A 17,133-nucleotide genomic window follows, 5' to 3' on the forward strand; every position below is an offset into this window, starting at 1 on the left:
CGCAGTTCCCGTTTTCCACTCCGGGTGGCGCTCGTATATACGCAATCTCGAACTGCAACCTTTACGTTCACTTGTGTATTAAAAACTCCGGAGTTAATAAGTAAGCTGGTAATAGCTATAAAATGGAACAAGAACGTTCATTTATGCTCGTAGGTAGTACAGCCCCCAAACGTTAGGATCGCTGCGATCACGGGACAGAAAAACAGCGAAGTTTCACCCCCCTGGCGCAGCAGAGCATAGTTTTGATAGATAGATGTTCAACTTCATATAAGTAGGTGGAGCTGTGAGAGCGCCGCGGCCGTGAAGTAGGTGGTAGCTGGCGCCATCTAGAGGGATTAAACAATACTAAAAAAAAGTTGTTTCTGTCAGAGGCGGCGTACGTTGATACTGCACACGGCATTTCGGGAAGGTAGGCCCATTCATGGATTACTCAAGGCAGTGCCTCCTCTATTTTTCAGTGCCTGGGCGAACACTCTCCTCGGGCCGTCGAGCGCGCGCTCCGCGTCTGCTCGCCGCTGCCGCGTGGTGGCGCTGTGCAAGTAGACTACGAGAAGCTGGCGCTGAACGGCCGCGCGTATCACGAAGCTCACGAATTCGTGTTTTCATCCGAGTTTAATTGCATTTGTGCTTCTTGCAGGCTTTCACAGGTACAGGGGGATGGAAAGAAACGCGAACATAGCGGCGCGCTGTTTTCATCACGCTCTAACCGTGGTGTCAATAAGAAGATGCTAGATGATCTTTTATTGTTTCATGGATGACGTCGTGTTCTCATCCGTCATCGAGGCTATAACCACTTGAAAATAGACGCGAAACAGCAAAGAATGCAGATGCCGCATGTTCGCGTGTCTTTCCATCCCCGCTGTAAGTATTCCGCAGGCAGACTGTCAGGCCGTGTTGCCGGTTCGATACTTGCACTCGAGTTTGATAGTATTCACGTTTTATTTTCTATTTCAGGCTATTCCAACCGCACCAATGCCTTAGTATGTCATACTGTTGTGTTCCACTCTGCAAATGGAACCGAAAGAAATCACGATTGTCTTTTTTTTATTTCCCTTTATTGATAAAAAAAATCTCACAGGGTTCCTTAGGCACTCATCTAAGACGACTGAAAGGCGAAAGCCATCATCTTCTTTTTCTTCTAGTCAATATATTGAATATTCTCTGCCTCCCTCCGAGATATTTCTGCGCCTAACGTGGTTTTCGTACAGCCTCAAGGATCGGATGCAGTGCAAGCTTTCTGCACATCAGCGGAGGCATGCACTGCCTCCGTGATCGGCCCGTTCTGACCAAGCGAAGATGTAATATGACGACGTCACGTTATGTGATGTCACGACGATGTCACAAAATATTATGATCTGTGACGTCATATTATGACGTCATCACGTAATTATTTTTTGCATCACTGGTGCTGACGCCGCCCACGGTCAATTTTCGCGTTTGATGAGGCATCTAAGGCTTTCGCCTTAATACACTGTTCGGCTGTCGTTCCATGAAATTCCAGCTGCCGCTGGTGTTCGGTAGAGGTGGCTTGCAGTAATTAGGCGGGATAATTGGTCTCCTAATACATCTTCAAACTACACTAGAGTATGCAGCCGTCGTTTACGACGCGAAGATTTCATAGAATATAAGAAGCGGCGGCTTAGGAAGGATGCGGTAGCGTCACTCATTACAGACTACCCTTCACGTTTGCAGCCCAAGGTAACAACTGAAGCAAGCATGGCAAGTATCCCTAAACGTGACCGTGTTGCGTCCGAACAGTCAACGAATGCATGTAGTACCAGTAGGAATGTTGCCTCGCGATCGCCGCCATGTGCATGCAGCGCTGACATTAGGTCCCGAAGCTAAAGAATCGGAGCCCATGGACAATACATGCGCTACCGGCGAAAGAACCGACAATCATTATGTACATTGTCACTGGAAGCAGCTTAGTGACATTTCATGCTAATAGAGCATGAACTCATGGCTTGCGTATAGTGTGCTACACCAGTAGACGGTAGCACGCATCGGGGAACTTTAAGCGCACAAGCTTTCAGTATCAGCTCTCGGCAAATGCTGCTTTCGAAAATCGACTTTCAGCCAGTCAATAACCAACTCTCAGTCAAGCGAACGTAACGGTGACAAAAAACAATTTTCCGCGCATCACTGGCATGCGCTCTCTGGAATCGGGCTAGCAGACGACGCGCGAGCGTCTCGATCAAATAGCCGCGAAAGACACATACCTTCGAAATGGGCTGGTTGCCCAGAACGACAAGTGCTTCATGATTCCAGTTTACAAGTTTTCATTATACTTTAAACAACTTGAATACAGCCGAAAACTGAACCATATAGCAGCTTCGAATGCAGCCACGGCATTCGTTTCCGCGAGCGACGACGCGACGGCTAGTCTACTACGGTGGCGGCGCCCGGCGGCTAAAAGCCGCACTAACGCTGACGGTCGGTTCCCATTGCGCTCCGCTCCTTCGCCCAGGCACAGAAAAATAGAGGAGGCGCTGCTCAAGGACACCGGAATGTTGATACAGCTTTTATTAATACGCACACGTTCACTAGGCAGATACATAGTATACACACAATGAATTCAATACATACACAATTCATATAAAACCATTCACTACAGACGCATACGTACAGACGCTTACACATACCCCTCTATGAAGCGCTGGCCCTTATATAGTCACTGAATTACAGTGGACCATGGTGGCACAAAGGTGCGTCATTTTTATTCAACTCTTTACGATTCCATGGCTGCGTCACAATATACGCCGACATTATTAAATAGTAGCTATGGCTTAGCCAAGCGCACCAGTTAATCTAAAGCCGCATAATAATGACCGACATAATTACAGAGTTGAATAAGTTAGTGCGAAAACGACCATATTGAGAGCCGTTCATACCATTCCGATGACATTTTGAAGTAGCGCCATCTTCCGACAGCGGCCACAGATGAAATTTCTTTCTCTGATTTCTTTATTTTCAGTAGTTACTGTGGGAGGGCGCAAGATCAGCAACATGCCGTTCAGACTCCGTCGCGTCAACTTCGTTGAGTGGTTTGGCGTTGACATCGGTTAACATTCTATTTATGCGTTGACCACAAGTATGACGATGGGCCATGGATTCGTTCAACTGCTAGCCCTTCAGTGACAATGCTTCTGATGCGGTACGGCCGTCTCATTTGTGTATACGTACATTACAACGCGGGTCGTGCGAAGAAACAAGACAAGATGGCCTCGCACCGGACGGTGGTCTTTCGAGAGCGATGTCAGTGGCTCTTGGCGCCGCGGCAGCTCGATTACTTGAGTAGAGAAACTGGCGCTACACCGCGCGAATTATGGAAAAGAACGCTACCCACACTACGTGCTCTGTAATATTTCAGTACGCTGTACCTACATGCTGCTCTGCTACTGTTACGTTACGGTATTCGCCTGGCGTGTGAAATTGTGGTCATTGTGCGACAACTGTGTAGTTGTCGTTGTGGCGGTGGTTTGTCTTGCGTTGGATTTGGAATACTCTTTTCACAAAGGTGAGTGAGAGTGTTAGTGATTACCTACTGTGCACAGCTGTCATTAGAAGCGCATTTTGTGTTGAGTTTCGCACGCCAAAGCAAAATCCTGAGAACGAGAGATACATACTGCACGCGTGCATAAGTCCGTCCTAATTCTCAGTGATGGCATGCGTATTCCAAAACGCATGTGATTGAGAATTTTGGCTTGATTGACAGAAGTCATTTACTTATTTTTCAGATATGTGCAATTATGATGCAGGTTAACGTTAAAATGCGGCCACGGCGGCCACATTTCAATGGGGGCGAAAGGCAAAGAACACCCATGTGCTTATGTTCGGGTGCACGTTAAGGAACCCCAGTTGATTGAAATTAATCCGTAGTCCCACACTACGGCGTGCCTCATAATCATACGGTGGTTTCGACACGTCAAACTCCAGCAATTATACGTTATCGTACTTTCACGCATGCGCTGTCCAGTGGTATCACGTTTGCTAAAATGTTGTAAAAATTAACTTTCATGCTTCTTTATATTGCTTGTTGTATTGATAAGTGCTGTGTAAAACTAAAAACGCGTGCTCTTGCCAAGTATGTTAACGCCGAAAAAAATTGAATTATTGGTGTACAGTCTAAGGTGTTCATTAAAACAAGACTATTTTGTGAAGCGGGACTTACTGTATTTGTGACAAGCAGATCGTGCGCAAACGTATACAAACAACACGAGACACACGAAAGTATGCGGCGCATCGCGCACACGCCGAGCCTATAAAAAAAGGGGGAAAAAAACGCCACATACTCTACTCAACACATAGAACAAAAACAATGAACGTCACTCGTGTGTTGCTCGCATCAATCCTAGGTACAAGTAATTGCACGAGACTGGCCGAGATCGGTAGCACTGGATAATCTGGTCTGAGACTGCCGAGCGAGCGCGAAAAAGCGTCGGCTCTCCGCAGCACGGAATCACGATGTAACTCGGCGTGCGCATGCGCGCGCGCGCAAGTCACTTGGTTGAGGGAGAAACGTTTCTCCCTTGGCGCTTGCCGCAAGAGGGCGCGACGAGTAAATCGTCCGTAGGGTGCCTTGATGCCCGCGCGCTCCGCTGAGGGTGAGGACAGCCGCGTCGTCTGCTACGGCGGCCGCCATTGCGAATCCCGCCGCAGTTCGGCAGCATGCGAAACGCGCTACACAAAGCGCTTGCGGTGCGCGGATACGTCCGGAAATAAGTGCACGCTAGTGAGCTTTCTCTTTTTCTTTTGTTTTTTGAAGCTTGGGCAGCTTTTATTGCTGTTGTTGCCTAAATGTTTATTAAGGAAGCATGTAATTCATGTAAGCTGACGGCCTGTGCATGTGTTATGCGCTAGAGGTAGACGTAGATACTCTGTTATGTTGAAAACGAATCCTCTTTCTTACGCCGGAAATGACATAGTATAAAGCCTTACTTAATTTTCTCGTAAGCTCTGCATTCCAAATACACAAACAATCGTTTAAAGTATTTGTATACATGTCAGCAGCCGCAGTATATGTATCTGAACACACACAATTTAGTGTTGCGAAGCTACCTAAGCGCGATTAAGCTGGCTCATTTTGCTAAGTTGGAAACAATTTACTCGTTTATTATAAATGGCATCATACATATTGTACACAGAGTAAATGGCCAAGGGGCAGTATGGTGCGAATATCCTGCTAAAATGAAACGAAGGCTTCTTTATCATTATTACTGCTGACATTTCTTGTTAACAATCTGTAGCCGCTACTGTATCGGCACTCGAGTTGCACCTCGAGTCCTTATCAAAATGAGGAATACGTTGTTGAGTAGTATGCCGTAAAACTTTGCACGCGCGCAGTATCAGTGCGTTTTTCCTTCTTCTTTTTGTATCTGCAGTTTCTTTTTCTGTATCTGCAGGTTTTCTCGCATGCCCAATTGCATGCACATATCATTGAGTGTTTCCAATACTGTTTTACACTTTGTGCGGCAGATGCACGGCGTCGTTTATTTGTCTATTTTATTAATAATAGTATCTGGGGTTTTACTTGCCAGAACCATGATATGCTTATGAGGCACGCCGTAGTGAAGGGCTCCATGAATTTTGACCATCTGGTGTTCTGCAACCTTCACTGACATCGCACAGTACACGGGCCTCTAGCATTTCGCGTTCACCTAAATGCGACTGCCGCGGCCGGGATCGAACGCGTTACTTTCGGGTCAGCAGCCGAGCTCCGTCACATTTATACCACCGTTGCGGACGTATTTATTAAGGCGAAAGCCTTAAATGCATCATCAAACGCTAAATTTGACCGTCGGCGTTGTCCCGCGTCTACGGCGTCAGCGTACCGCGACGTCGGGGACGAGGGATGCAGAAAATCATCGTCACGTGATGACGTCACCATATGACGTCATCATGACTTCACAAATTTTGGCGTGACGCCATATGATGCCGTTATCACATGACATCGTAGCTTGTTCAAAAGTGGGCAGATCACAGAGGCAGTGCAAAACCAGGTGAGGTGCCTCCGATCTTGGAGGCAATGTAAAACCGCGCTAGGTGCGCAAAAAACTGAGAAGAACAACAACAAGATGGCTTTCGCCTTCGAGTCGTCTTAAGCGACTGCATAAAGGACCCTATGAGTTTTTATTTCATTAACTGGTTTTCCATGACGTACTCATTGTACAACTTGACTTTGTTTCTTGTTTTTTTTTTGCTGAAATAGCGTGTCTTTTGTACACAATGCTTCCCCGTCTTCTTGTCGTTTTCATGCGTCTTCTTTGTAGAGACGCTTCGCGAGAACTGTTTGTATGCGCATTCCTGTATCAGCCTTCAGGGCTTACATCACTAATAAATAAATAAATTATGCTTGCTCAAAGAAATAAAATACTCAATGTGTGTGTGTGTGTGTGTGTGTGTGTGTGTGTGTGTGTGTGTGTGTGTGTGTGTGTGTGTGTGTGTGTGTGTGTGTGTGTGTGTGTGTGTGTGTGCGTGCGTGCGTGCGTGCGTGCGTGCGTGCGTGCGTGCGCGCGTTAATATCCAGTGTACAGGCCAATTATTTGTGCGCATTAATGCTGCGCTGACAGACGCAATTACACAAATAAAACACAAATTACACAATAAAACACAACTGCAACTAGTCGCTTGACAGTGATCGTACATGATTAGAAAAACAGGAACTGCGTAATTATTTAAGACAGCACGAAAATGTTACCTTGAAACACAGAAACAGGGAAGGATAAAAAACATGTACCTACACACATACATACATGCGCATCAGACCAGCACAGAAGGCGTACTTGAAACACGGAAAGGAATATAAAAAACAAGAACCCGCCGTGGTTTTAGTTATGGTGCTTGACGGTGACCCGCAGGTTGCGGGATCGAATCCCGGCCGCAGCGGCCCCATTTCGATGGAGGTGAAATGACAGAGGCCCGCGTACTTAGATTTAGGCGTACGTTAAAGAACAACAGATGCTCGAATTTGCGGGAGCCTTCCACTACACACGGCGCCTCTCATAATCATATCGGGGTTCTCAGAAATAATTAATATTAGGAAAAAAGAAGGATCTGATCTGCAGACAAACACGCATAATATATTCCATGATAAATTTCAAATCACAAAAATAGCGAAAGCAAAAATCAAAGGCAGATACAGGACCAACCAAGTGCAGTAAATAATGTTTGCGAAGTAAAATGCAGGATTCATGCACACGTGAACCAAAGCATTTTAAGCATGTAGCTGATATCAGTGTGCCCATTTATTACCCAAGGTTAACACCGGCAGAAGTTATCCTTGCATGTGTATTCGAAATACCGGCCGGAAACTTACGCTGCAAGTGCATAATGTGTTCTTCGGATGCCGCTTGTCACGTTTGATTTTTATTGTCCAAAGAAACCTCGTATCTTCTAAAACGATACAGCTCCCAACGTTCCTAGAATGATTGGTGCACCCCGGCACGCAGCACCCGGCCATGGTGACGGTAGCGAGCGCATAAAACTGGAGGGAAACGACCACCGACCTAAAAACAGCACGCGCGCCACGCACAAGTGACCGGGCGGGGGATTCAAAATGGCGGCCGCGCTGCCGCCAAGGCCGAGGAGGCGGCACCTGCCCTTTCAAAAGCTGACACCACTCTAAGCGGGGGCGCGCGCATCGAGGCACTCTAATCGTCCGCAAAGGAGAAAGTCGCTGCTTCGAAGGAGGAACGGAGCCCGTTGCTCCATTCTCGCTCCCTTTTTCTTTAGAGTGTAGCCGTATGCCATCAGGGCACTTAGCGGCGGCTTCTTCGCCTGTACAAAGCGGCTCCCAAACAATCTGACGTCATCCTTGGTCAGCATGAAGTTATCGCCCAGCCTCATATGAAATGAAGAGAACACTGCGTCATTCTGGAGGACATGAAACCCTTTCCCTCAGTCACGTGTGGCACATACCCGCATGTCACAGTTCATGTTATGCGGGTATGTGCCACAGGTGATTCACATTCTCAATCAACACATTAACGGCGCACATACACATTGAAATGCTAGGCAAGTAAGGCAGCTGAAGGCGGAACACCCCTGGAAGACGCTCGACTGCCATCCACTCGTCCACGTGAGCCTCTTGCGAATCTGTGATAACGTGCGCAGATTGTCTGTTGCGCTCTTCTGCTCAGATGGCTATTGCTATGGCCGCCGCTTCTGCTACGGCTGCGCTATTCGTACGTATTAGACAGTTTTAGTTCCATGTACGTAGGGACTTCACGTAGGCAAACGTGAAAAGTCCACGTAAGTTACGTCATAGGCGTGCGCACGGGGGGTGCAGGGGGGGGGGGGGGCGCTGCGGCTCGAAAAGGGGGGGGGGCGCAATGTCAGCTCCGTACATTGACATAATGGTGGCGGGGCGCTGCGACGAACCTTCGCCGCAGGGCACCCTGCGCACGCCTATGCGTTACGTGCACGCCATCTGAAACGCTTTTAGCTACGCGTACGCGACGCGCTCCATGAGGGACCACGTAGCTCCTTCTATCGCGAGAGGACGAACAAGATATTGCTTAAGAGTATACGTTGTTGGGCTAGTTGGTTCATAATCTTCAATATTGGCTAGCGCGAAAATGGACAAGGACTGAGAAGGAACACTGATGTCCTGTACATCAGTGTTCCTTCTCAGTCCTTGTCCATTTTCGCGCAAGCCAATTTTGAAGATATTGCTTGTTCATGATCTCGCGAAAACTGAGCGCGAAGCTGTCTACGTTCGCAAGAAACGCACGCAAGGAATCGAATTTCACGTACGTCCGTGAGACCAGCACGCGGCCGATATGTTCTGCGCATGCGCACTGCTTACACGTAGAAGCTCTACGTACGCAGAGCCTCTACGTACGTGAAACTAAAACTGTCTATTGTCGCCGACATTATCGCTTGGTTTCCACTGGTGACGATCGCTGCAAATGCTTTTCGCCTCGTTAGTAGGTGTCTGGGTCATTCCGTGACCGTTCCAGCGCCGCCGCTCTTGCTCGTCTGCGGCCGGCATTAACCGTGGGGTGCATATTTTTCGGGATCGAGGCGAAGTGTGTGTGTTCCCTGTCTTCTCTGGGTATTTGACGCGTCACCTCACCGCAGAACTGTGGTGCAAGGGGTAGTGAAGCCTGTTTAGCAATAGTCTGCCTTGCATCGTCCAGTTGATTTTCTCTCTGCGCGATCAATACGGCTACAGCGTGTTCGTCGTATGTATTATAAATTCCCAAGCAATCCAAGCGCTCTATGTAAGTGAAGTCGGGGAGGCCCAATGCAGCATTGTAGGCAATGCGTATGAGTATGTTGACCTGCTCTGCTTCCCATCTGCGTGTGAGTTGGTACGGGAGAGCATATGTAATGCGGCTAATGATGAAGGCATGTACCAGCCTCCTGGTGTCTCCTTCCGTCATGCTCTCATTACAGCAGGTGACTCTTCTTATGAGTCTTGCTACGCTCCTGGTTGGTGTTTCAGTTTTTTCAGCGTTAACGACACGCTGCCCGTCTCCTCTATCAGCATTCCCAGCACCCCGAGCTCCGACACTTGTTTTTTTCTGGTTTCCGTTCAGCTCCAGGCCGAAGGTTGGGGAGCGTGTCCGGCGGGTGTTCTTGGGTCTGATTTGTATGAATTCGGATTTTTCCGGCGCGCATATCATGCCTGCCTTCTTGGTGTATTCGTCAATTGTGTCGACTGCTCTTTCTAGAGTGTCTTGTCGGTCTCCATAGGATTCTTTCGTCGCCGAAAGGGTGACGTCGTCGGCGTAGGTGGCTACTCTAGGTTCTGTGCCTTCCTCCAGCATTAAAGCCAATTTTCGCATCCCTATGTTGAATAGTAAAGGGAACAGTGTAAAGCCCTCTGGAGTGCCTCTATTCGCTATGCGAGTCTGTCCCCTCTTAGATGGCTACGTGCATATCTTTCTAAACAAGAGAACGGCGTCCATAGGGCGTATACGAGGAGCGGCGTCGAGAACGTCTATTAAATTTAGAATCTGCACTCTTGAAACAGAGCGTCCGAGCACGGCGACGTTTTTAACAGCGAATCTGTACTTGGTCAAGCCTTTCATGTCAGGTATCCGTGGACACGCTTGTGGGCACCAGGCCCGTAGCCAGGAATTTTTTTCGGGAGGGGGGGGGGGGTACTTGCTGAAAACTTTGACTATTTGAGAAAAACACCTATTTTCGTTATTTATTTTTGGTAAAAACACCTACTTCACCAAATTGGGGGGGGGATGCTTATGGTTCCCACCCCCCATGGCTACGGGCCTGGTGGGCACCATAAACGAGTATGCGCCACAGACTTTGGGTAAATCTCACTACTCACCACTAGTCCACTAAAAATGAAGGCAGCAGTTAGCCCAACAAACGGGTATGTGCCACAGAAATCCGTGCGGCCGACCTATCAGAAAACTATTATCATCATAAACGCATATGTGCCACAGAAATTGAGCAAATCCAACTCCACACAACTTCCACTAAAAGGGAAGAAGGCAGCAGTTAACCCGACATATGGCGTGCGCGCTCTCACAGTCACACTAAAGGGACTTTAACTCACACCACTGTCACGTCATACTTTGTTGTTATAAAAAGTGGTGGCTATACTGCCACCTCAAAGCTTACCAAAGAGTGTTTATTAAAGAGCAGTGATACAACATATCGGAGCATTTTTAAGCGAAGGCTTCTTCTTAAACCTGTGTATAAGAGTGGTATGGTCAAGATGAAATCAAACTTTAGTACCACCTCAAAGCTTAACAAAGTGTTCAATAAAGAGCAGTGATAAAACATATCTGCAAGACTTGCAAAACACAGAAAATCCATCAGCCTGACGAAGGAAACGCCACCAGCGTCATTGTGTCATCGGTGTCCGCGAAGCGGAGCTGGTTGTATTTTAGGGGCGAAGCTCCTCTTAGTCTAACCTTGTCACGTCTCCGTTGTCCGGCGTAACCACCTTTGCAAACTGCCCACTACTTCGTCTTTGCAAACATCCCACTACGACCCATCACCGATCCATCACTTCGCCGACCATAAAGCCGTTATAATGAAGGGGGAACGGAAGCCACGTCTAGCTACCACTTACGATTAATAAAATTTCTTGTATGAATATATACACTGTTTGTCACGTCTTTGATGATGTACTGGGCTATCGCTTTGATTACTGCTCGGCGAAACCACTGAAGATTTCACGGTGTAACCATGATTGCTTCAGGGGCTTCGCCCAAGCTCTTCATCATTCACCCGTGGATATGCTGTGAATTTTTTTTTTGCCCACGCGTTTTTTTTTTCTTTTGCCCACGGGAACGAAGCTATGGTGGTAAGCGTATATAGCTTCGCTGTAAAAAATTGTCGCTGCCTTGGACATGCGATGACTTACTCAGCCCACGACAGAAGCCTGGCGCGTCCCAGGCGCTAGAAACGTATGTCCCACCGGCGGCGTCCCACGCTTTGAGGCCACAAATAGCTTTGAAGCGAGCATTAATTACGACTGCTGCATCGGATGCCACCAGAATGAAGCGCATGAAAGGCGTCCTTAACTCATGAAACGAGAGATTCCTTTATTATCTGCGCAGTAAAACAAACAGATGGTCATGGGAATCTTCATGGTATGACTGTGACGCATTCTTTCTTGCCATGCGGTTTTTCCACGTTACCACGTACCACGTTTGCGCGTTGTACGGCGCCGTCCATGAGCACAATCGCTGGAAACACTTGCGGTTACAATCGACGCACAGAAACGAAGTTGACGCACTAGGAAATATGGCCGGGAAGCAGTAGCGACCTTTCGCTTCGTATTGCTGACATCGCACCTTGTCGCTTTCTTCACATCGTTTACAAACGGCGTCATGTAATCGAACTGACTGATTGCACAACCGTAGCGTTGCATCGCGGCATATTTCCAAAAGCAAAGAAGTAACTTATGCTCCACAATTCGCTCCGGCTGCGCGTTGCCGGAGCGAATCGTGGAGCCCGTGGTACTAATTAGTCTAAAGAACATTTTGTGCACGTATTAAACATTTCAAAATGAATTCACACAGCCTGTACTCCTAAGATGTTTCGTTAGTTAAGATTTCTTACAGTTTCCTTGCATGGGTGCACTTGTTCACTCAGTGCAACGACAAAGAAATGAAAGACGTTGCCGCTCGTTTGAAGACGCCAGGGGCCCAGGACGCTTTGTTGATCGCCCTTGACGTGACGCCGCGTTCTATCGAAGCCAGTGGAACGCAGCTCGCGCTGAGGGCTGGATTTGATCCTTTTCATACCATTAGTTCGCTCAAAAGGGGTGTCGCTAGAGCTCGGAGAGATTCCAAGTTTCGCCAAACTCGGGCCGTCCCACATATAACTCCAAGAAGCATTTGTTTCGGAACCATGGTGTCATGTGAATAATATGGAAGACACATTCAATATGGCTGAACTAAACTAAATAAACAGCACTATGTACGTACGCAGCCGAAACGCACATATTCACAGATGGCTCTACAACCCAACGTCGATCGTCGTACGGAGTGTTCGTGCTGTCTACAGGAAAATCCCTCTCGTTTCCTCTTGAGAGAGCGACATCCTCTACTTCAGCTGAGTTATATGGCATTAAGGAGGTTCCTATGTTTATATTACGAGAAACATGGGTGATAATTACAGATTCCAAAGCAGACCTACAAAGTATGTGAAACAGGCATAAGCATAGGCGTGCGCACTGGGCACGCCTATGCTTATGCATAGGCGTGCCTCGTGCGCACGCCTATACTCACCTCTACTCACCTAAGAGGGGGGGGGAGGCGCAAAGTCTGCCCCATACATTGACTTAATAGGGAGGGGGGCGCTGCGATGAACCTTTGCCCCCACCCCTTATGGGGAACCCTAGCTGCGCACGCATATGGGCATAAGCGTGGTAATCACCAACCTGTAACGCCTGATATCGCCATCTTCATCAAAAGGCTAAGACTGCTGGACGTAGCATTAGGATTCAGTGGATACCGGGCCATGCTGGTATTTCGCCGAAGCACAGAAGTGTCCGGCCACCTAGAGCGGCCCGAGGGCCCATCGTCGTCCTGCTTCCGCTTGCCCCCCCCCCCCCCCCCCCTCAGATGATTATTTCACGAGTCAACGAAGTTGTTTACCTACCTACCTTTACCAAAGTTCACCCCTCGAACATCGCAAAAAAATATTATGCCCATCAAGAAAAAGACCGTCTCTGGAATCTGCCGCTTCACCAAGTTAACTTTCTGCGTTGTATTGACCAAGAAGTGAGAGCGAGAATTTCCCGGACACTTCCTCGCCACCTATAGACGCTGTGTCATCGTCTTAGACTGAACGTGGCATACACGAACAGTTATTTGTACCGCATAGGACTTACCACTAGTCTTTGCTTTGATAACTGTGGCAGCACAGGGACAGTGGTGCACGTATTACTTGAATGCCCCGCGTACCGCGACGCGATGCAATTGTTTGAGCGAGAAATGGACATGATTTGCCACGATCAGTTAACGTTGCACAGCGTATTGGGTCCGGGCATATTGGACTCAGCATATCGTTCAAGAAGGATCCGTTGATGGGCTAGTTGGTACATCTCTTGATATGTACTGAGAATGTGCAGCGCAATGAAACGAAGACAAAAGAAGACACATAAACAGCGCCAGCCTATGTCGTTTATGTTTCTTCTCTTCGTTTCATTGCGGTGCACATACTCAGTATATATCCAGCATATTGGGCCCGGGAACAGCGACGGGTTTTACAGTCACTGTTCAATTACTTGTCAGAAATTGGCATAGTCGGAAAGCTTTAATAATTGACTATTTCACATAGAAAAACCTTAACTTACTTGACTCCTAGTTGCAAATATGCGATGCGCAGCATCTCTTGCTGGCGGGTATGTCCCGCGGCGTTGGCCTTGGCGTCCGCACTCACACTACGCATACGCAAATCTCCTCCTTCCGTCTCTCCGACAGCGGCGCGTTACTCTCTCCACTTCTCTCCCAGCACCTGCTTGCGCTTCTTCTGCGTTCTCACTTCTGCTCTCGCGGCGCATGCGCTACTCTCCTTCTCTAGTCTCCTCTCTTTCAAGTGGTAGAGCGCTGCGCGCGTTTAGTCCAGCGCTTGCTTCGGTTGACTCCTCTGAAATGCGGGCTCGACATGCCGAAATTCTTTCCTGCGCAACGCCGCGATGAGTGCCATTGAAAACACCCTAAAGGCCGTTTCACATGACACAAAAGAGAGCGATTTTCAGGCTGCGAATTCGCTCGCAGCGAAAAAAACGGCCAATCGCTCTCGCCGCGGCGGTCAGCGGCGAGCGACCAACATGTTGGAAATTTTCCGCTCTGTTCGCAGCGGCGGAGCAATTTTTCTGGATTTTTCAGTCGAGACCCGTCGAAATTGCGCCAACCCGGCCTAGCCGTCGAAATTGCGCCAAGGAGTTTGTGTTGGTTATGGCCGTTGTTGCGTATTTAGATTGGAAAGTGTTTTTAAATGACAAAACACGCGTCCTCTTCGCTACCGGTGATGAAAAGTTAAGAATATCATAACGCACAGATTGTTACATTACATTCGAAAATTATGCAGTGTCTGCCACAAACAACGGCAGCAAGCAGCTTTGCGCGCCGCGCCAGCCGCAGAGCGAAAATCGCAGAGCATTCGCAGTCCATGTGAAACGAAACCGCTATTAGCGGCGGTTGCGAACAGAGCGAATAGAGCGAACCGAGCGATTTTTTTCGCTGCAATCGCGGCATGTGAAACAGCCTTAAGACTGATAGGAAGAATCTCGGGTAAAAACGGTGGGCTCCGGGAGTCAGAGCTACTTCGTCTCGTACAGGCTTTTGTGATTAGTAAAATCACATATACTCTCCTCTACATTTACCTTAAACCAGCAGAGGAGGACTTCGTCAACACCCTCCTTCGCCGAGTTTACAAATACGCTCTAGGAATTGCGTCCAATGCCTCTAACGCACGACTTCATCAGACAGGGGTCATAAATACCCTTTCAGAAATTACTGAAGCCCATTTAACAGCTCAATACGCTGGGCTCGCGACCACTAGTGCAGGCCGTCACATTTTAGCTACTACCCGCATTAGCTTCACCTCTATCACCAATGCTAAGCATAACAATCCCCATCACATACACAACCAATTACTCATACCGCCCCTTCCTAAAAACATGCACCCTACTTATCATACTAAACGTCGAATCCAAAGAGCAAAGGCCCTTCAGAAAAACTTACAAGGAGCCAATGACGTGCTCTATGTCGATGCGGCAGAATACCCATCTTCCTCGTCCTATGCCCTTTCTGCTGTGGATACCAACGGCAAGGCGATCACAACGGCATCCGTCACTGTCAACTCCTCGGAGGAGGCAGAGGAGGCTGCCATCGCATTAGGTTTATCCATCCCCAATATCACTATGATTGTTAGTGACTCTAAAACTGCCATAGGTAACTTCAGTGCAGGTCGCATCTCACAAACTGAACTTTCAATTCTTAATAAACATTCTCCCACGCAAGACGTTGCTCTCGTATGGACGCCCGCGCATGCGGGGCTGCGTGGCAATGAGGCGGCTCATGCCTGTGCTCGAGGAATGACAGGCCAGGCGCAGGCCACCGACGACGCCTTAGACCACGCGGCACCCTTCAGTGCGAGGGATCGTCCTTTGACCTTCCACGACGTAACAAACCACTACCGCCTTCAGCGCACAGTATACACCCCCCCCCCTTTACACCGGGGAGCTACTCGCCACCACGAAATACTTTGGTGCCAGTTACAGACCCGTACGTTCCCTACCCCCTCTTTTCGCCATCTTATACACCCTGCGGTATATCCCTCCCCTTTATGCATTTTCTGCCAACAAAGAGCCAACCTCGATCATATCATGTGGGGTTGTACTCTGAACCCACCACCTAACTCACTAAACATTAGTAGCAAGGAGCTGTGGGAGGCTGCTATGTGCAGCTCGGCGCCCGAGGTCCAGGACCAGATCCTGAATTGGGCCAAGAGGGTAGCGGCGACCTACGCCGGGTAGGCTCCTCTGCTCCCTCCACCACCGCGCCCTTCCCTCTTGGGATAAATAAAGTCTTCTTCCTCCTCCTCCTCCTCCAGCGCTAGCGCGTCCCCTCCCCCTCTCTCTCTCCTCTCCTACTTGCCCCCCTCTCGCGCGCCTGTCGATCGCGTTCCCCGCTCGCCCTGTGAGAATTAAAGGCCAGGCTAGAGGGAAGCCACGACGCGCGTAGTGTTCCTCTTCGCGTTCCACGACGCGAGGTCCGTAACATGCCCAACGAACGCCAACGGAACGCGATCGTGCAAGTGCTCCGGCTTCGCATCGCCTCATGGTCCCCTTTAGCGGTAGATGGCGTAATTTCTTTAATCAGGTTCACTTGCGCATTTCAAATTTGTTTATATTCCTCCTTTTTATTATTATTTTCTTCCCTCTCTTCTGGAATCTTCCTATCCCATTCCGCATCCCTATACAGAGTAGCATGCCAGCGGTGTATAGAAGCCGGCAAAAATCTGTGTTTTTCTAATAAGTAGTCTCTCTCTCTGCACGTAGCTCGTGGTTTGACCACTGGCGATCATAAAGTCCGAAAATTTAGCATATGCAACAAATAATGTTCGCATTTATTAGCGCATATGTGCAAAACTTTCGCACTGATAGGTGAATTCGCTTTCACAGGAGATCATTAGAGTTAGTTATACACTGAAGATAATGCAATCACTGATGATTGCGTCAGCTATTAGTCTATAACTAACTCTAACGATCACTTATTAGTGCGAAATCACATGTAAAAGCTTGATAGTGGGTGCATTCCTTAACAACTGAAAATTGTAGTAGGCAAGATAAAGCTCCCGGGTATCGGTGCAATCACAAATATAACTTATGATATATATAGTATCAATTCCAAGTAGAGGTGTGCGCCGCCGCCACCACCGCCGCCTGTTTTTGGTCACACCGCTCACGCCGCCGCCGAAGTCCCGAGAGAGATCACGCCGCCGCCGCCGCCGCGCAATAATGCGGCGCGCCGCCGTTGGTCTTTTCTTTTATTTCGAATGGGGAACCTGGAAATAAAATACAGCACTTCGCCGGAGGAGCTCCTCTCGATGTGTCCATGTAATGAACTGTCCATTTCAGCGGCCGCTGAAAAGCGGGAGCTCGGCGAGAAACGCGCCCCCTATATCCGGTTCCTGTTC

Source organism: Rhipicephalus sanguineus, chromosome 2, assembly GCF_013339695.2.
Source record: "Rhipicephalus sanguineus isolate Rsan-2018 chromosome 2, BIME_Rsan_1.4, whole genome shotgun sequence".
NCBI classification, from domain to species: Eukaryota; Metazoa; Arthropoda; class Arachnida; order Ixodida; family Ixodidae; genus Rhipicephalus; species Rhipicephalus sanguineus.